Here is a 22,009-nt window from a genome sequence, read left to right as displayed (position 1 = left end):
CAAAGAGTAAATGTTAAACAATGTTCTCTGAGCTACAGTGTAACTTTGGTCCCTTCTTATTACAGTTCAAAATATTTTCTTAATCTTTAAGGACTTTACTTATGGGAGCAAACTCTGTTGTTTGTAAAAGAAAGAAAAGAGAAGACGAAACAAAAGTGAAAAAGTGAAGAAATAAATGAAAAGAGAAGAAAAAGATGTGTGAAAAAAGACAAATAAAGAAAGGAAGTCATAGTGAAAAGGCTACAAAATATGAATGAATTAAATTGGTTTATAATCGCGGTGTTATGAATAAACATCCCCTTCTCAGTTGTAATTCATCCCTCATCTTGTTCTTTCTCTTCAATTAATAAAGAGTTGTTCTCTATGTGACCGTGGAGTAGACAAAAATTACTGAACCACGTAATTCTTGTTTTGTCTTATCTTGTGATTTATTATTTTTCTCTTTTAAATATATTTTTTCTTTTCTATTAGCCGGACACACTTTCCAAAAATTGGTATCAGAGCACAACAGTGTAATTTGGTAGAAAAGTATAGTATTGGTGCAGAGTGCGACACTATTGATCATCAATATTAATACTATTCACAATAGTGAAGTACTATTCATTAATAGTGATAGTATTGTTCACCAATAGTGATTGTTGTCTACCTTATACGGTTGGGACATTTTACAAACTAGTATTTGCGATTACTATTCATAGGCACTATTCACATAAATTTTTTTGTGAAAAATGACATCGGAAGAAGGGAATGTTAAGATTGACAAGTTCAATGGCAAAGATTTTGGATTCCAAAAAGTACAAATAGAGGATTATTTGTACCAGAAAAAATTGCACTTACCTCTGACTTGGTAAAACCAGAGAATATGGCCAAAGCAGATTGGGATCTATTAGATTGTCAAGCTCTTGGTGTGATTCGTTTGATGCTAACACGAAATGTAGCATTTAACATCATTAATGAGAAGACCGATGCAGCCTTGATGAAGCCATTATTAAATATGTACGAGAAATCATCTGCTTCAAATAAAGTCTATTTGATGCGTCAATTGTTCAACCTAAAGATGACATAAGGTGGATTTATTATGGAGCATATCAATAAGTTTAATGTAATATTAACTCAGTTGAGTTCTGTTAATATTTGATGACAAAGTCAGGGCGTTGATTCTACTATCATCTCTACCGAAAAGTTGGTCTACAATAGTAATTGCAGTTAGCAGTTCATCGGATAGTACCAAACTTAAATTGGATGATATTAGAGACTTGGTTCTAAGTAAAGATATTCGCCGGAGAGAATAAAATAATTCTCCGGGATCTGTTTTTAATACTGAAAGGAGGGGGGGAAAGCAACCAAAGAGGACAAAGTCATGGTCGTGGCAGATCAAATTCAAGGAGAAGAGGGTAATCCAAGAATCGCAAAGACATTACTTGTTGAAATTGCGATAAAAAGGGTCACAACAATAGTCAGTGTAGATAGCCAAAGAAGAAGAAGAACGATCAATACAAGGATTTAGCAAATGCAATTGCTGAACAAGTTGGTGATGCACTAATTTATTGTGCAGAAAGTCTTGTCGAATCTTGGATTCTAGACTCAGGTGCATCCTTCCACTCTACCTCATGCAAAGAATTATTGCATAATTATATTACTGAAAAATTCTGAAAGGTTTATCTAGCAGACGACAAAGCTTTATATATTGTTGGAAAAGGTGAAGTCCACATAAAGACTTCATAAGACACACTATGGAGATTACAAAAATGTCTGACATGTTCCTGGACTCAAGAAAAATTTGATATCCATGGATCAGATTGACAATGAAGGATACACAACAATATTCGGTAACATATCATGAAAAATAACCAAAGAAAATTTAGTTGTGGCACGAGGCTTCAAGAAAGGAACATTGTATGCAACCGCAATGAGAGATACTATAGCAGTAATTGACCATGATCGTGACACAATATTGTGGCACCAAATGCTCGAAAATATGAGTGAGAAAGAATGTAATTGTTGGCATCCAAGAAAAAATTGTCAAACATCAAGCATGTTGAATTAGGTTTATGCGAAGATTGCATTTACGGGAAACAAAAGGGAGTTAGTTTCTCAAAGGCGGGAAGGACGCTAAAGAAAGAAAAGCTGGAACTAGTGCGTACGGATATGTGAGGACCAACTCTTGTAACTTCTCAGGGAGGCTCATGCTACTATGTCACCTTCATCGATGATTTCACGAGAAAGGTATGGATTTATTTTTTTGAAAAATAAATCTGATGTGTTTGTTATCTGTCACACATCCTTTTTTCTGAGGGATTAGGGAGTTTATCCAATTAAAGTGACATTATTTAAAATGAAATTATTTATTTAATTCAGAGTCGCCATTTTGGATAATTTATGGTTTCCCAAGTCACTAGTTTATTTTAAATCCCAAATCGAGGAAATTTGGCTATGTTTTACAGTCCGCAAAATATAAAAAATCGGGTAAGGAATTCTGTAAACCCAGGAGAAGGTGTTAGGCATTCTCGGGTTTCGTGATTTCAGCACGATCGCTCTTAATCATACCTGGATTTACTAATTTTGGATAATTTATATTCTAGGGGAATTTGTGCACTTTTGCCTTAAATCGCTTTTAATTGCTTGATTATTTATAATTATGGAATTATTTTGAAACGAGTCACGCATACGTGTACTCATTTTATTTGGCGCATTAAAAACCATGACTCGCGTGTGTGTGCACAATTGATAATACTTTTATTATTATTAAGATTGTTTCATCCAAAGTTGCGCGAACGCATACTTTGCCTTTAACTTTGGAAATCATAATTATGTCACGCGAACGTATACATAATCACGATAATTGATTTATTACTGCACGCCTAAAGCATACTAGCGATATTTATGGGTTATTTTCCTAAATTAATTTGAGATTATTGTAAGATTATGATGTATAATGGAAGAAATGAGTGATTTTAGCTATTATGAATTTATTTTAAAAGATACTTAAAACTGAAGTTATCGTTACAACCCAACAATTCATGCCTATATCTTTTTACTAATTAAAATATCATTGTTAAAGCAAAACACATATTCTAATATAAACTTTTAGCATGAGAAATGATTTACTGCTTAAAAGAACAGATGCAAAGATCCTATTAACTAAACAAAGCTTTAACGATACACACGAACATGAAATAAACCAAACGAAAAGGATTTCCACGGCAAAACATTTAGCATTCTTCATTTTTATAGTTTGGGGTTAAAAAATCAAAATTAAGCACTTACATCCTAACAACAAAGTTAACAGAAGACAAAAAATTCCACCACACAATACAACGAAATTTACTAACACGGAAAATTCAAACGACACAGCCATAACAGATTTTAGAAATTTAACCAAGCATGATCTTCCGAGCAAAATGGTAAAGAAGAAAACAATGGACCTTTGAAACCTTTCAATATATTAAAAATTTTCCAATTGGTTTACAAGAAGAATGCTACATTGTAGTTGAACACGAACAAACCGTAAGCCGGAGACCACGACGGAAATCTTGAACCTCAAGCGACTCAAACGACGACCTTGCTTACTGCAGGTTTTAGAGTTTCTTTGCTGTAAAAATGGAGCTCGGGGTGACGTAAATGGTATCTAAAGTTGAGAGATTTTATGGTGTTTTGAAGCTGGGTTTACATGAAAGCGTTCCCATGGTGTTTTGGACAGTTTTCGGCTGCATTTTTCAGGGAATTCGAAGCTGCTTTTGTGGCTGTTTTCCAACTGCGCTTTGGCTACGTTTTTAGAGCTCCTACGTGGCTGATTTTTGGTGTTTTCGGGTGGGTTTGAAGAGTTTTGAGAGCTGGTTTCAGTGGAGAAAAGCTATTGAAGGTTGGTGATGGAGCTGGACTGTTTTGGGGAGCTCTTTGTGCCTTCCTTTTACCTCTGTTTTTTGCTTCCCAGATTCGTTCTCTCTCCCCCTCTATTTCTGCCATTTCCAAACTCCTCTTTTCTGTTTTATGTATTCATCCATTCTCCTTTCTTTTTACGCCTTTGTTTTTGTTCTATATTTCCTTTGCTTTTGTAGAGATCTGAAGCACCGCTAGAGGCAACGGAGGTTTCGCTGGCGTTGATTACTAAAGTCCTAGATGTTTAACCAAAAATCTGAGTCTTTGGTCAAAGCTAAAAAGAAAATCGGGTTACTGATAATCAGGAGACGAAAATAAAATACTTTTGAGAATGATGGTAAAGCGGTAAATAGTTTTGTATTTCAGTAAGTTTCCAATAATATTTTGTGTCCTTACAAATGATGATACTTCTTCCTTTTATAGATAATTCTAGGTAAAGGAATGAAGCCTCAGCTTTAATGATATAATTATGAGTAATAAATGATATTAAATAAGCCGTTATACAATCATTCCTATTAAATACCAATTTTCTAACATATCAGGTATTTAATAATGAATTTGGACTCTTTTCTGTCATCAGATCTTTGTCTTTAATGCCTTCTAATCCATTGGCTTTAAATGACTTGAATTGGTACGAGACTCGTATCTGCACTTCGTCTCGTGCCTATTTAAATTCCTCTTCCCGTGGCTGTCTCCATCCGTGCCTCTTAGTCAATTGTTGCACTTTGACCATTTAACCAAACCACGTGTCATGCCACGTCATCTTTAATATAAACTCAGTTTTTTCCCAATACTGATAGTCCCCCCACTTTCCATTTATTTATCAATTAAATAATTGGGAAGTGGATCTTCATAAAAACGGAATTTTCGCCACAATTAATGCTTATGACAGTATTAACGCCTCAGTCGTCTTTTCCATTTAATGTTCTGCCCATGTGTCATTTTCTGATTGATTCTGCTATTTACACCCTTTTTCAAAACTTCTTCATTCTCACTATTCACGAAGTGATAGTTGCCTTTATTATAGGCTTTCCATCATTACACTTCTAAGTTTGACGGTTCCCATTATATACATAACTTTTTCTTCCTTTGTCTTCTTCACAAATCTTCAGCAAACATTTTCTTCTTTATTTCTACTTTCTTTCGACTTATCCTTCCTAACAATGTCATCTTCAAACCCTAACCGTAAAAAAGTTCCGATTCTAGACCAATTCCCCAACGCCCCTGTTAGACACAGAAGAGGCGGAGGAGGTAGGCTTCGAACAGGGTTAGAATCTACTCGAGGCGGCTCCTCTGGTTCTTCTTCAAAGGAGTTCTATCCCAAAGGCCCCCTCTTCTAGAAGTAGAGAAATTCTTGATTCTTCTCAAGAACCCTTAGTTGATGAGATAGTTCCCAGCGATTTGTCTTTTGAAAGTGACAAAACGTCTCTTCAAAAGCAAATTGCAAATTTGGAAAAAGCCGATACTTATCCTACAATAGTAACCGAGCTTACAATCCCCACCATAAGAAGAGATTGTAACTGGAAGGATAGTCTTCGAATGTCAATTTCTTCCCCAAATCAGAGAATTTCCTCCTTTAGAAGTGGGTATTCTTTTGTTTATACTTACCCCTTCACTTTAGGTTTTAATCCTCTGATTGACCCAGTTATTCTTGATTTTTGCCGTTTCTTTACAATTTGTTTGGCCCAAATCGGTCCCCAAGTGTGGAGAACAGTGGCTTGTTTGAGATACTTATCTTCCAAAGCCAATGTCAATTTCACCTTCTCTCACCTCATTCATTTATACCACCCTAACTTAATACGCCATGGGGTTTTTACCTTAACTGCAAGGAGCAAAAAAGTTCTGGTAAATCCTGAAGATGACAAAGATCGTGGATGGTATATCCGTTACGTTGTTGTTCGTACGGTGGACTTGATTGGCGAAACAAATACTCCCTTCCCTGAGAAGTGGAATTTTGCACGTAGGTTTCCTTTGACTTACCGTACCTACTTTTGAGAATTTCAAAAGAAATTTGTTTTTAACCTCGTCTCTTCTTGGTTTTTTATAGCAACCATGGGAGATGTGGAACCTATTCCCAACTTCCGTGGTTGGGTAGACTCAATTTTGAAGATTGCTTCTAGGGAGCAAAGAACTTGGAAATCGATTTCTTCCTTACATGGCTGGAAGGTGAAAACACATGGTATGCCCCTTTTTATATGTTTTTTTACATGTTAAGCATTTTTTCCTCAATTTTGATCATGTATATCCTTCCTTTAATCAGGATTTGGCGTTAGAGGAATGACGACTGAAGTAGCTATGGCCATTCGCATGTCTGCTAATGCTGCTCTTGATTTGGATAAGGCTCGAACCTTGCTGCCAAAAAGGAAGGCTATAAAAGAAAGTTCTGAGGAAGAGGAGGGTACCTCTCTAATTACCAGGACAAGGGTCAGGAGGCGAATAATCATTGATGATGAAATTGAAGACACTCCTGCTCGAACCTCAACCACCGAGCCTGTTTTGATTCATTCTGACGAGGACACCGAACCAAGAGATAATAATGAGTCAATTCAGCATCTTTTTGATAGTGGTTTCGAGAGTGGCGAGCTCGTCCCTATTTTTGATGAAGCTCCTCTTTCCTCATTTGTTCCTATTTCCTCCATTCCACTGCCAACCGTAAGTATTTCTTTACCAATTTTGACGACTTCCGTTCTTTTGCCAGTTTCTACCGCTCCTATGTCCGTTCCCTTGGTAGTTTCTACTGTACTTGCTTCCTTTCCTGCATTGGTTTCTACATCTTCTCCTTCCATTCCTGTTTCTACATCTTCTCCTTCCATTCCTTCCATTGCTCTTCTTCACTCTGTTCATCATACAGAGACGAGTTCTAGCAGTGGAAGTATGACTATGAGAAGTGTTACTCTTGAAGTTCCTGCCAACCATAGCCTCTTGAGAAAGACTGGTAGAGCCGATGTTTGGCTCGATCCCCTAATTGGAGATATTGAGAAGAAGAAGAAGATGGAGAGCCATAGCTGCTTGACTCTGATGAATGGCATAGTTCATTCTACTTTGAAGGTATTTTTCCTCTTCTTACTAACAAGTTTTTTTTTATTATCTTCAATCCCTCATTTCTATGAGTTGTCTCTGTAGGCTAACCTCATTGGTACGGAATTAATGGGAAGAATTTCCCTTCTGGAAAGAAAAGCCCGTGAGTCTGAAAAAACTGTCCACGAGGCCGAAAAAATAGCCAGGGGAGCCCAGCTTGAAGCAGCCAATTGGAAAGAACAGTTTTAGAATGCTCAAGGGACCATAGAGGAGTTGCAAGAAAATAAAAACCTCCTGGAGCAGCAAAACCGTGGTTTGACTTCTGAACTGGCAACTGCCAAGGCTTCTTCAAGCCAATTTAAAAGAGACAAAGAGCTTTTGGAATGCTCTTTGTCAGAACAATTATCAAAGGCTAGTGAAGAAGTTAGGGAGCTTAAGGCACTTTTGGCTAAGAAAGAAGAGTTTGCAGGAGAGTTAGCGCAAAGCTTGACTCAAGCTCAAGCTGACTTACAGACCTCCTCTGACGAGATTCATGCTTTGAAGAGTTCTCATGCCTCTCTTGAAGCTTCCCTTGATTCCCATTTAGCTGAGCACCATATCTTGAAAAACGATCTTGCTATGTGGGAAAAGGAATATGGACTTCTGGAGGAGAACTTCAACATAGAGGTGAGTTGGGCTTTCCTAAAATCTCGCCGTGATGCTTTGATGGAAGCTGCTCAGGAAGGCTTTGACTTGCAGTCTGAACTGGCCAAAGTCGTAGATACCATCGAGAAAAGTCAACAATCTACTGATACTCCTTCTCCTGTACTTGAAACTCCTAGAACGGAAGAGCTTTTAAATGAAGAAGTGGCTACTGCAGCAATTGGGGTTGCAATTCCTGCTCCCGAGGGTGAAACTTCTGATGTTCCAAACCCTTCAGTGACTAGCTGAAAATGAAATTGTTGTTTTTGTTTTTATTACTTGGTGGTGTTATCCCTTGGCAACTTTAAGGGATCTTTTGATGAAGTCCCCAGTTATCATAATGGGGAATTTGTAAAAAAACAAATATTTCGCTGACTAAGTTCGTACTTGGTCTTTTATATTAAGAAGTTTTTGTTGGTACTTCTGTATATTTTATTCTTGCCCATTTATCTAGGACTTATAGAATAGCTTAGCATTTTTATCCTTTTAAAATGCTTTATGATTCTTCTCATGGATTATCAACATGAGGCTTATAAAAGAGGGCCCTTTTATTTTATCGACACTTAATGAAGAAGACGTCTCAACTTCATAATGGTGTTATAATACGATGAAAGAAATAGGAATACACACGTTTTGTATGAAACAACTTTGGCAAGTTTTTATTCATAAACTTTAACAAGTGTTTGACTATTACATGTATTACAATACATCTACAACTTTCTCGTAACTGTTTTTCTCGTAACAGATTTGTACATAACATAGAATAAACAAGGTTTTTCTTCATAACCTGTTTCAGTACATAGTCATGACCCTATCTTTATATATCAAGAAGGGTTTGAGAGGTGACTTTGTTTATGAGTTTTGAGAGATGACTCTATTATTCTCATGAATGCTGAAGACTTCGTAACTTTTACTCAACACTTGTCTCTTTGTGGCCGACTTTTGTTCGATATTCGTATCTGTTTCTCTACACATATCTGTGTACAATATGTAGTCCCCCAAGTGTTTGAGCGGTGAAGTATGAAGCCTTGAGCACTTGTTTATTTCTTTTACTTTGGCCCTTTTCCTGAAACAGAAAGATGTACGGGGACCGGAGATGCGATTATAGATGAAGACTGCCTAACTCGTGTGTATTTCCATCAGATTAATTGTAACCCTGGGCTGGGAATTTAAGAATACTCCATTTTGCCTTGCAGGTTGTGACTCATCATTTGGCACGAGTTAGGGTGTTTTGCCTAGCATCTAAAATCGTTAGTAAAATATTAATAATCCAAGAGAGAAATTTTAACATGGTGATACCTGACCGTAAGTACTTTCTCAAAAGTAATATCTTTTTAAGTGGACGGCATTCCAATGTGAGGGTAAAACTTTACCATCCATTGTCTCCAACTGGTATGCTCCTTTTCCCGCAATGTCACGGACTTTGTACGGTCCTTCCCACGTTGGACTTAGCTTTCCTGAGTTAGCAGCCTTTGCAGATTGAAACACCTTTTTAAGCACAAAGTCCCCAATTTTGAAAAATATGAGGCGTGCTTTCCTATTGTAATATCGTTCAATTACTTGCTTTTGTGTTGTCATCCTTATCAATGCAGCTTCTCTTCTTCCTTCAAGTAAATCAAGGTTGACCCGCATCTCTTCATCATTAGATTCCTCCGTTGCCTGATCGTACCGTGTGCTTGACTCACCTATTTCAACTGGAATTAAGGATTCCGCACCGTAAACCATTGAAAATGGTGTTTCTCCAGTGCCTGTTTTGGTCGTTGTACGATAAGCCCATAATACCCCAGGTAATACCTCAGGCCAATTACCTTTTGAATCTTGTAACCTCTTCTTCAAGTTGTTGATAATGACTTTGTTAGTAGATTCCGCTTGTCCATTACCTACTGGATGGTATGGCGTAGACATTATCCTTTTGATCTGCCAACTTCGAAGAAATTCTGTGATTTGAGCTCCAATGAATTGTGGTCCATTGTCACACACGATCTCCTTTGGTGCCCCAAAGTGGCATATTATATTTCGCCATATGAAGTCTTTAACTTCCTTCTCTCGTACCTATTTAAATGCCCCTGCTTCTACCCATTTAGTGAAATAATCTATAAGTACAAGTAGAAACTTTACCTGACCTTTTGCTTGTGGAAGTGGACCTACGATATCCATTCCCCATTTCATAAAGGGCCACGGGGCTATAACAGGATGTAGTAACTCAGCTGGTCTGTGCATATTGTTGCCGTACCTTTGACATTTATCACATTTGGACACGAAACTTGGTTGCTTCTTCTTCCATCTTATGCCAATAATATCCTATGCGAATTAATGTTCTTACCAGTGACTGTTCCCCTGCGTGATTCCCACAATGTCCTTCATGCACTTCTCTCATCACATATTCTGTTTGAGAGGGTCCGAGACACCTTGCTAGTGGTCCACCGAACATCTTTCGATAAAGATTTCCTTGATATAAACAATATCGAGCAGCTTTTTTGCGAAGCGCGTAAGCCTTTCCTTTGTCATTAGGCACGGTACCGTGCTGTAAAAAGGCAACAATTTCGTTTCTCCAATCCCATGTTAAATGGTTATAATTTACCTCGTTTTTATCAGATTCGAGAACGGAAAGAAATAGATGTATGACTGAAGCATTTGTATTCTTTGCTACGTCTGCTGCAGATGCGAGATTTGCTAAAGCATCTGCCTCTACATTCTCATCTCTTGGGATCTGCACTACTTTCCAAGTTTGGAATTGCTTTATTAACTCTCGTACCTTTGCGAGGTATTCTTGCATTCGTGTCTCTCTGGCTGTATAAATCCCCAGCATTTGATTGACCACGAGTTGAGAATCACTCTTGATTATAATCTGTGTTATGCCGAGTTCTCGTGCCAATTCTAAACCTGCAATTACAGCCTCATACTCTGCTTCATTGTTAGTTATAGAATGACATTTTATAGCCTGTCTAATAGTCTCACCCGCAGGTGGTACGAGGACTATTCCTAGGCCTGCCCCTTTTACATTAGATGAACCATCAGTGAATAAAACCTAAGTCCCCGGGTTTGCACCATTAAAAACTAGTAATTCTTTTTCTGCTTCTAAATGCATCCCCTGGCTAAAATCAGCCACGAAATCAGCTAGTACTTGAGATTTTATAGCGGTCCTGGGTTGATAAACAACTTCATATTCACTTAGTTCTATAGCCCATTTTGCTAATCTTCCTGAAAGTTCGTGTTTATGCAAAATATTTCGATGCAGAAAAGCAGTAACTACAATAATGGGATGACATTGAAAATAAGGCCTTAATTTTCTAGATGTCATGATCAAAGCTAATGCTAACTTTTCTAGTTGTGGGTATCGTGTCTCAGCATCTAATAAGGACTTACTTATATAATAAATAGGAGATTGTTTACCTTGGTCCTCTCAGACTAAAACAACACTTACCGCAACTTCAGATACATCCAGATAGATGAGAAGTTTTTCCCCCACCTTTGGTTTTGCCAATAACGGTGGTTTTGACAAATAAGCTTTAAAATTTTTAAGGGATTGTTGACAATCTTCATTCCATTCAAAATTATCTTGCTTTTTGAGTGCAGAGAAAAACTTAAAACACTTTTCTGAGGATTTGGAAATAAATCTCCCCAAAGCTGCAATTCTTCCCGTTAATCTTTGGACTTCCTTTTTATTAGTAAGGATATCAGGTATTTCCTCTATCACTTTGATCTAAGAAGGATTTACCTCAATACCACGGTTAGAAACAAGAAAACCCAAAAACTTACCTGATGCAACTCCAAAAGCACATTTTTCTGGGTTGAGTTTCATATTAAATTTTCGCAAAATATCAAATGTAACAAATAGATGAGAAATATGATCATGAGACTGCTGGGTTTTGACGAGCATATCGTCTATATATACCTCCATTGTCTTCCCTAAATGTTCTTGGAACATTTTGGTGACCAACCTTTGATAGGTTGCCCCAGCATTTTTGAGACCAAAGGGCATTACTTTATAACAGTAAGTCCCCTTATCTGTGATGAAAGAAGTTTTTTCTTCATCACTAGGATCCATTTTAATTTGATTATATCCCGAATATGCATCTAAAAAGCTTAAAAGTTCATGACTTGCGGTTGCATCAATTAGTTAGTCTATATGCGGTAAGGGAAAGGAATCTTTTGGACAGGCTTTGTTTAAATCGGTCTAATCCACACAAACACGCCACTTACCATTTTTCTTGGGTACGACCACCGTGTTAGCTAGCCAATTAGGATACTTTACCTCACGGATCGATCCGATTTTTAATAATTTTTGGACCTTATCCTGAATCACCTGGTTCTTGAAAACACCTTGCTTTCTTTTCTTTTGCTTTATTGGTGTGAAAGAAGGGTCCTCATTGAGTTTTTGAGTCATCACATTCGGTGGTATCCCTGTCATATCAGCGTGGGACCAAGCAAAGCAGTCTAAGTTAGCTTTTAAAAATTCGATTATCATACCTCGCATGTTTAAGCTTAAATTGGCCCCGACATAAACCTTCCGTTCAGGCCATTGCTCAAATAATATCACTGCCTCGAGCTCTTCAATTGTCGTTTTGATGCTTTCATTTTCTTCAAGTTCCTGTATTGTGTTAGACCTTGAGTCCAAATCTGTCTTTTCTTGTTCAGCTAAAGTTTGATCTTTTTTACCTTCAACTGTTTCCTGTAATTGCTATTTTTCTTTATTTACGGTGCTCGTACTTGTTACAGCGTTGACACTTCTAGCCGTCTGCTGATCCCCGCGAATTTGGAAAATTCCCCATGGTGATGGGAATTTAATAACTTGATGTAGAGTTGATGGGACAACATCCATATCGTGTATCCATGGTCTCCCCATGATCATATTGTAGGCCATTTCCATATCAACTACCTGAAATTTAGTTTCTTTAACAACACCCGTAGCAAAAGTTGTTAGAATTACCTCTCCTTTTGTTACTACACTTGAATTGTCGAAGCCTGACAAGGTGTGCGCCTTGGGTATCATTTTGTCTTCAGCTTGCATTTCACGTAATACCCTTAGTAATATAATATTTAACAGAACTCCCTGGATCAATCAAAACTCGTTTTACATTAGTATCATGTACAAGTAAAGATATTACCAGTGCGTCATTATGTGGAGTTGTCACTCCTTCGGTATCTGCGTCATCGAACGAAATACTTTCATTTTCTAGGACCTGCCGCACCCATTTCCTGTGTGTAATTGTTACCTTAGAAACCTTGTTGGAGGCTGTGTAGGTTATGCCGTGAATATCTTCACCCCCGCTTATCACATTCATTGTCCTCTTGGGTGAAGGAGGTTATGGTGGCTCTTGCCTGTTTTTCATATAAGCTTGTTTTCCTTTCTCGCTAAATAACTCAGTGAGGTACCCTTGCTTCAATAGATAATCCACTTCACTTTGCAAGAATCTACATTCTGAAGTTTTGTGCCTGTGATCATTATGGAATTCGTACCAATGATCTGGATTGCGTCTATTTGGATTTGACCGCATCTCTTTTGGCCACCGTACCTTATCTCCCATGCTTCTTAAAACAGCTACGAGCTCGGAGGTAGAGACATTAAAATTATATTCGCCGAATCGTGCCTTTAAACTTCTGTCATCATCTCGTTATTCTTGTCTGTTCCGATCATTCCTGAGCTTTGAAGAAGAACCAGTTCCTGTTCCTCGATTTTTGATCATATTGCTAGCTATCTTGTTTCGACCGTGGGTCTTTTCCTGCAGGTCCCATATATGGATCGTACCTGTTTTTACCTGATCTTTTTTCGGTTTCTGATCTTTGGGAGCCACCCCTTTCTTCATGATGAAACTTAGGTACGGTATCTTCTTCAATTCGCAGCTTTGTACTATACCTGTTGTAAACATCATTCCACGTGGTTGCAAGAAATTCTCGAAGGCTTTCTTTGAGTCGTCTCGTGGCTTCAGAACTTTTGTCATTTAAATTACTTGCAAAGGCTATTGCAGCCCAATTGTCAGGCATACGAGGTAGAGTCATTCTTTCACGCTGGAATCTATCAACAAAATTTCTAAGCAACTCCGAATCCCCTTGTTTGATTTTGAAAATATCTTCCATTCTTTTCTCAACCTTTTGTGCTCCCGAATGTGCTTTAATAAAAGAATCTGCAAACTCAGCAAAAGAATTAATAAAATTTTCAGATAAAAGAGAATACCAGGTTAATGCACCCTTGGTGAGTGTTTCTCCAAATTTCTTGACCAATACTGATTCAATTTCTTGTTTGGTCAAGTCGTTGACTTTCATGCCTGTTGTAAATGCAGTCACGTGGTCACGTGGGTCTGTAGTACCATCATATTTCGGGATGTCAGACATTTTGAACTTTTTCGGAATTGGAAGGGGAGCAGCACTAGGCTTCCATGGTTGTTGTGAGTATTTGTCCATGTCTACTCCTTTTATTACAGGCGGAACTCCAGGGATTTGTTCAATACGCTCATTTTGTTACTTAATCTGTTTCTGCAAGGTTAGTACTAAATTTTGCAAATATGAATTATTTGAATTACCTGGTCCCCCTTCCTGTGGTTCACTGGGGGTTGCTCCGTTTACAGAATTATCAAGACCAGAAGGGGGATTCTCCAATGTATTATTATTGGGAGTTGGTGTGGGTGGTGCAGCAGGCAATCGACTAACAAGTGCCTGAAGAGCTTTGCCGACCTGTGCATCAATTAGCTTTTATAAAGCTTCAGTTGTAACTCCTTCAAAGTGTTCAGATTGTTCTTGTTGATCAGCACGGGATTCAGTAACAGGAGTGCCTTCACGAGATTGACGTGGTGAATCTGGAGGGGAGGGAACCATGTCATCTTGATTTTGATGAATTTGATTTTCATGGTTTCCCAATGTGTTATTATTGTTATTGTCGGTGTTGTTGTTTGACATGGTGACGACAATAGACAAGATATAGCTAAAAAGAAAAGATTATCAGATTCCCGATAACGGAACCAATTTGTTTAACCAAAAATCTGAGTCTTTGGTCAAAGCTAAAAAAAATTCGGGTTACTGATAATCAGGAGACGAAAATAAAATATTTTTGAGAATGATGGTAAAACAGTAAATAGTTTTGTATTTCAGTAAGTTTCCAATAATATTTCGTGTCCTTACAAATGATGATACTTCTTCCTTTTATAGATAATTCTAGGTAAAGGAATGAAGCCTCAGCTTTAATGATATAATTATGAGTAATAAATGATATTAAATAAGCCATTATACAATCATTCCTATTAAATACCAATTTTCTAACGTATCAGGTATTTAATAATGAATTTGGACTCCTTTCTGTCATCAGATCTTTGTCTTTAATGCCTTCTAATCCGTTGGCTTTAAATGACTTGAATTGGTACGAGACTCGTATCTGCACTTCGTCTCGTGCCTATTTAAATTCCTCTTCCCGTGGCTGTCTCCATCCGTGCCTCTTAGTCAATTGTTGCACTTTGACCATTTAACCAAACCACGTGTCATGCCACGTCATCTTTAATATAAACTCAATTTTTTTCCAATACAAAAGATATATAGGTGTAGGATATAAGGATTAATTGGTGGCCAAGAAAATAAGCGTGTATGTGCATGTAAGTTTTGAGTGAGAACATATGGGTTTGTTACAAAAGATATGGAATTGCTAGGTGGCCTTTTGCATTGGTTCTGTTTTTTTATTTTTTTATTTTTTTTATTAAAGATAATCAAAATTAAAGATATTATACTTGATAGAATATATAAGTCCACCAAACTATATAGAGATCAGGTCCTCTATGAGTTTCTACTAAGAATGCTAATAAAACAGTAAACAAATAAGACAGGAAGTTTTTACGTGAAAAAATCCCTGCACAAGGGGATAAAAAACTATGACCTACACTGGTAGGATTTCAACTTCACTATAAGCAACTTTAGATTACAACCTATTCAATCTAGGAATTAAACTCTTAATCCTTCACTAACTTGTAATACACCTATTACAAAATCTTCAACTCATGACTAACTCTAGTCACGACACAAACATTAAGAGTTTATGGTTTTACAGGAGGTTCCTAAGTAACGCTTCTAGATAAGCAAAGTAGGAATTACAATGAATAACAATTACAAAGTTACAACTCAACTAAGGACATACAAAATACTAGCTCTAAGAAGTGGTCCGTAGTAGTGTTAAACTTTGTTCTTGATGCACTTGAGAATTGAATGCTTGAATGCTTGAATGAATTCTCAAGTGTTCAAGTGTTGTTTTGTTGCAATGTATAATGTTAATACAACATAGATGACATCACTTGAATGATGTAATCACTTGGTAGGTCAAATGAGAAATGACTGCAGAACTGTGCTGCATTGTTTCTATGTACAGTGCAGGCAGTCACTTTCCAGCTGTAGACAGTTGACTTCGTACTGTTGTCAGGGAAACACAAGGGTACCAAGTCTCTGTATTGATTCTCTATCTTCTGAAGTTGTAGCACTTTACATTAGCTGGAGTCCGTTGATTTGTGATGTGTACCAAGTATGTTAGGTTCCTTATCTGGTTCTTTGATAGTAAGTTTTTTAGATCTTCAAAACATAAAGCTAAAGCATTGTAAACCCATCACCACTAAAATTTAAAACTAAATAAAATATAAGAACTATTAAGAAAAAAGTTATAAAATTGGTAGCCTTACCAAAATTAGAAGAAAAAAATATATTTTTGTGAATTTCTTTTTTTTGCAAATTAAAATAAACCTAGTAATTAAAAAATCTGAACTTCTTGTGAGTTTTAGTTTCCTAAGAAAAATCTACAAAAGGTAAAACAAAAGATAAAATATGTAAAATAAACTCAAATATTTACATACTAAAAAGTGATAATATTTTAAAATACTACTTATAAAAGTTGTGCGCGTCAAAAATTACGTGCTTACATTATCTTTAAAAAGATGGAAAGCTCAAGTTGAAAATCAGACAAGCCTAAAGTTAAAATGTCTGAAGTCTGAAAATGGAGGAGAGTATGATAGTCAAGAGTTCAAAGCATTCTGCTCGGATAATGGGATCAGAATGATCAAGACAGTTCTTGGAATGCCGGAACAAAATGACGTTGCTGAGAGGATGAACAAAAACCTGAATTAACGAGCCAGAAGTATGAGAATACATTTTGGGTTGCCGAAGTATTTTTGGGCCGAGGCTGTTCACACAACATCTTACTTCATAAACAGGGGACCCTCTATACCGCTCAATTTTGAAATTTCTGGGGAGGTATGGACAAGAAAGGAGGCAACTCTCTCACATCTGAAAATCTTTGATTGTGTTGCTTATGTGCATGTAAACTCTAATGATAGAGATAAGCTTGATCCTAAAGCCAAGAAATACTTCTTTATTGGCTATGATGATGATAATTTTGGTTATCGATTTTGGGATAATCAGATAGAAAGATCTTAAGACACATGAATGTCACATTCAATGAAAATGTGATATACAAGGACAAGCTTGGAGTAGAATCAACCAGCACTAGCATACAGATTTCCAAAACAGTTGAGTTAAAAGAAATCTCATAAAATGGAGTGTTCAGAGGGATTACAACTAATTCTAAAATTGAAGATGCATAACCAGAAGCTGAATCTATATCAGAATCAGAACCAGAACTAGAACAAGAGATAGAATCAGATGCATAATCAAATATGAAGTCAGGACTTGAATCAAATTCAGGATCATTTACTCCTGAACATACATTAAGGAGATCTAAAAGAGTCATGAATGCTCTAGATAGGTTAACTCTATCTCTTCACTATTTATTTTTGACTGATGCTGGAGAACTATAGCATTTTGTTGAATCAATACAGGTGATAAACTCTAATAAGTGGAAGCTAGCCATGAAAGAAGAGATGATTCTCTTCGAAAGAATAAAACATGGATACTTACAGAGTTACCAAAAGGAAAGAAGGTATTGCAAAACAAGTGGATGTGCATGGTCAAGAGCATGACGGAAAGAAGAGATACAAAGCACGATTAGTAGTAAAAGGATTTCAGCAAAAGGAAGGAATTGACTACATCGAAATCTTCTCTCCTGTAGTCAAATTAACTACTAGTATGTTGGTGATAAGTATCGTAGCTACAGAACATTTGCATTTGGCGCAGCTAGATGTTAAAATTTCTTTCTTGCATGGTGACCTTGAAAAAGACATCTACATGAATAAACCTAAAGGTCTCCTTCTGGTAAAGAAAACCTTGTGTGTAAGTTGAAGAAGAGTTTGTACAATTTGAAACAATCTCCCCGGCAATGGTACAAGAAATTTGATGGATTCATGCATAACAATGGTTTCACACGATGTGAGATGGATTATTATTGTTATATCAAAGATCTTGATGAATCTTGTATCTTTTTACTATTGTACATTGATGATATGCTAAGTGTAGGATCTAGCATAAAAGATGTCACGACCCAAATTTTATTATAGGTCGTGATGGCGCCCAACATCGTTGTTGGGCAAACCAACCCTAATCAACTAGTGAGTTCTCATTTATTTTACCAAAACAAACGACCCAAATTTCATTATAGGTCGTGATGGCACCCAACACCGTTGTTAGGCAAGCTAACCCTAATCAACTAGTGAGTTCTCATTTATTTTACCAAAACAATCCCAATATTTTTTTAAATCTTGAACTTTTAAACTATCTATAATTAACAAGTTTATTATAATAGAAATACATCCCCAAAATAATAGTCTACAATGTGTGTGCCAGGAATTAGTGTCACAAGTACTAGGGCAACTAGTAGAATGTACAAAAATATCACTATCCTACTGCCTGGAATAGAATAGATAGTACATAATTATAAACAAAAGAAGAGACTTTGGCATGTTGCTGGATGGCTCAGAAGGGGCAGCTCGCCGTGAGATCTCGATCAATAATCAGGAATGCGCACCAGACGGGTAGCTAGATGCACCTGCCTCAGATCCTGCACAGTTAAGTACAAAAGCGTAGTATGAGTACATAAACAATATGTACTTAATAAGTATCCCGTCTAACCTCAAAGAAGTAGTGACGAGGGGTTGACTTGGCATTTTTTAGGGTCAACAATAAAAAAATTTAAGTGTTACACTAAGCATGGATAGCATGAATAATAATAACAGTTTAAGATCATGGAGAAGTAAGATATTCTTTCATAAATAACATGTCAAGTTCAGTCATATCATGTAACATTTACATTTCAAACATTTAAGCAGTGTAAATCATGGAAGAATTCCAAACATATAACATGCGCACATTATGCCGAGGTCATATGGCCCGGTCCAACTTAATATTAAACTGTGCACTGCTAGAAGGCCGAATGGCGTGAAGCATAGATGCATTTATTTACTACCGAGGCGATCAACCCGATCCACAAATAACAACTTATTATCAAGTAAGCACACATTGCTCATTTATAGTCAAATAATTCATACAAGGTCTCAAGTAAGTGAGTACAACTGTTTATATTTGTTTGTCAATATCTAGCATGTCCTAACTGATCTTAATAGTAAGAAAAGACGCAAGCATTTGCAAGTATAGCATGATACAGGTCCTAAACTACCCAGATAATTAGCATAATAGTTGCTACGCGGACTCTCATCACCACGTACGCACGTAGTCCCTACAGATAGTTACATACACTTATTTAATTCATCTATGTGGTTAATTCTCTCTTACAAGGTTAGAAAGAAAACTTACGTCATCCCAAAGCTTACTTCAAATCTCAACAATGCGATCAAACCCTCAAATTGGAGTCGAACTGTCACGACCCAAAATCCACTAAGGATCGTGATGGCGCCGGACACCACTGTCAAGCAAGCCAACCAAAATACTTAAATTAAATTCTCGTTTTAATAATTTTGAAAACTATGATTTTCCTTCAATTTTACCAGTAAAAGATAATCGTTTCAAATCAAATAGAATGTTAGGAAGTTAGTACAAGATACCCCATAATCATCCCAGAACCCGGTGTCACATGTGCATGAGCATTTACTAGGAATGAAATAAAATACAGTAAGTGTCCGGAATACAAGTGGACAGAAATAAAAATACAGTACAATACTCTGAAGGAGACTTTGCTGACTACGGTCATCTCGATAAATGCAACTCACCTAAGTCTCCGTATCAACCATGCCGCTATGCCCCTAGCCACACATAAACCTGTGCAATATAAATATACAACAAGTGTAGTATGAGTACGAAAACAACATGTACCCAATGAGTATCCCGTCTAATCTCGAAGAAGTAGAGACGAGAGGTCGACTTCGACACTTACTAGTGGTCCAATAGTAATATATTATTAATGCGAGTAATCATGGAGTTATTAAGAACGACAGTAATTTCAAATAAGTCACGAACAGGTAAAAGTTCCTTTTTATATAAAAAAAATCTCGGATTCATAATCTATTAATTTTCAATTATCTCAAGTCAGGGAGAGAAAATATCAATATCGATAAATCTCAAGGCAAGCAATACAAGCATGCGCAAATCATGTCGAGGTCGTACGGACCGATCCAACATAAATATAAAATGTGCACTGCCGAGGGTCGAACGACGCGAACCATAGATACATCTATTACCCTACTTGCGAATCATACATGCGATGCAGGTACACATAGAAATACATTCTCAAACAGCAAATTAAGAATTTATCGGGGAACGTTTATCCAAATAAAAGCCAATTCTCTTTTAGCAATTTAAGAAAATGAAGTTTAATCCTTTTAAAAATTTATTTACCAATTCGATAAGATTTAAGCAATTCAACTGCCAACAAGATTACAGATATTCCAAGTATAGCATGTTTTGGGTCCTAGACTACCCGGACTTACGCATAATAGTAACTACGCACGGCCTCTCGTCACCTCGTGCGTACGTAGCCCCCACAAATAGGATCACATAACCAATTAACTCACCTATGAGGACAATTCCCTCTTACAAGGTTAGAAAGGAGACTCACCTCGCCCCGAAGATCCATAACCGGCATTCTACGCCCTTACGAATATTCGAATCGATGCACAATGCTCCAAAAATAGCCAATAATTATGCAAATCCATTAATATATGTTCAATAACAATCCAATTTATAGCAATTCCTAACCCCGATCAAAAAGTTGACAAAATTGCCCTCGGGCCCACGTGCCCGGATTTTGAAATTTTTCGAAGATAAAGTTTACCCATGAACTCACGAACTCAAATATATGATTTTCTCTTAATTTCATACCCAAAATCGTGGTCAAAATCCAAGAATATCAATTTTCTAGGTTTCCCCTCAAACCCCAACTTTCTACCAATTTCCATGTCCAAATCCAAATATAATCATGTATCTAACTAAAAATGAGCATAAATTACTTACCTCATGCTTGGTGGTGAAAATGGCACCTCAAAGTTGCTCCAAAATCGGCTCCAATGGAAGAGAATTGAGTTGCAATGAACCCAACCCCCGATTTAAAAGAACCTCACTGCCTCCAGCATTTTCGCACTTGCGATCCCTTGACCGCTTCTGTGGTTCTGCAGGTGCGAGCCACTCTACCGCTTCTATGGTTTCCTTAAGGCTCCCCTTTTCCGCTTCTGCGCCTCGTCCACCGCAGGTGCGGTCCCGCTTCTGCGGCTCCATCACCGCATCTGCGGTCTCTTCACTTCTGGCCAAAACCGCATTTGCGGCTCCGCACCTGCAGCCCAAATTTCGTAGATGCGGTTATATCAGCAACCAGCAACTTCAGCCCTTTCAAAAATCCCATTTTCGATCCTTTAACCACTCGGAATCCACCCGAGGCCCTCGGGACCCCAATCAATCATATTAACCAGTCCCAAATCTTATTATGGACTTGCTCGAGGCCTCAAATCATAGCAAACAATGCTAAAACCATGAATCGACCTCCAATCCAAGCGTTATGAACTTTAGAACTTCAAACTTCTACTATCGATGTTTAAACCTATCAAATCACGTCCGATTGACTTCAAATTTTGCACACAAGTCATATTCGACCTTACGGACCTACTCCAACTTTTGAAATCGGATTTCGACCCCGATATCAGAAAGTCCACTTCTGGTCAAACTTCTCAAAAACCTTCAAATTTCTATCTTTAGCCAAATGACTTCAAAATGACCTACGGACCTCTGAATTCACTTCCGATCGCGCTCCCAACTCCACAATCACCATACGGAGCTACTCCCAAACTCGGAATCCTAACGGACATCGATAATACTAAAATGCACTTCAAGCCAAACTTATGAAATTTCTTCCAAAATGCTAACTTCCACAATAGGCGCCAAAACATTCCTGGGTCTTCCAAAACCCGGTCCGGGCATACGTCCAAATCCAAAATCATCATACCAACCTACTAGAACCTTCGAATCCAAATTCCGAGGTTGTTTACTCCAAATTCCGATCCTAGTTAATTTTTTCAACTTAAAGCTTCCGAAATGAGAATTCTCTTTCCAAATCAACTTCGAACTTCCCGAA

Source organism: Nicotiana tabacum, chromosome 10 (genome assembly GCF_000715075.1).
Source record: "Nicotiana tabacum cultivar K326 chromosome 10, ASM71507v2, whole genome shotgun sequence".
NCBI lineage: Eukaryota > Viridiplantae > Streptophyta > Magnoliopsida > Solanales > Solanaceae > Nicotiana > Nicotiana tabacum.
Note: the sequence above shows the minus strand (reverse complement) of the source record.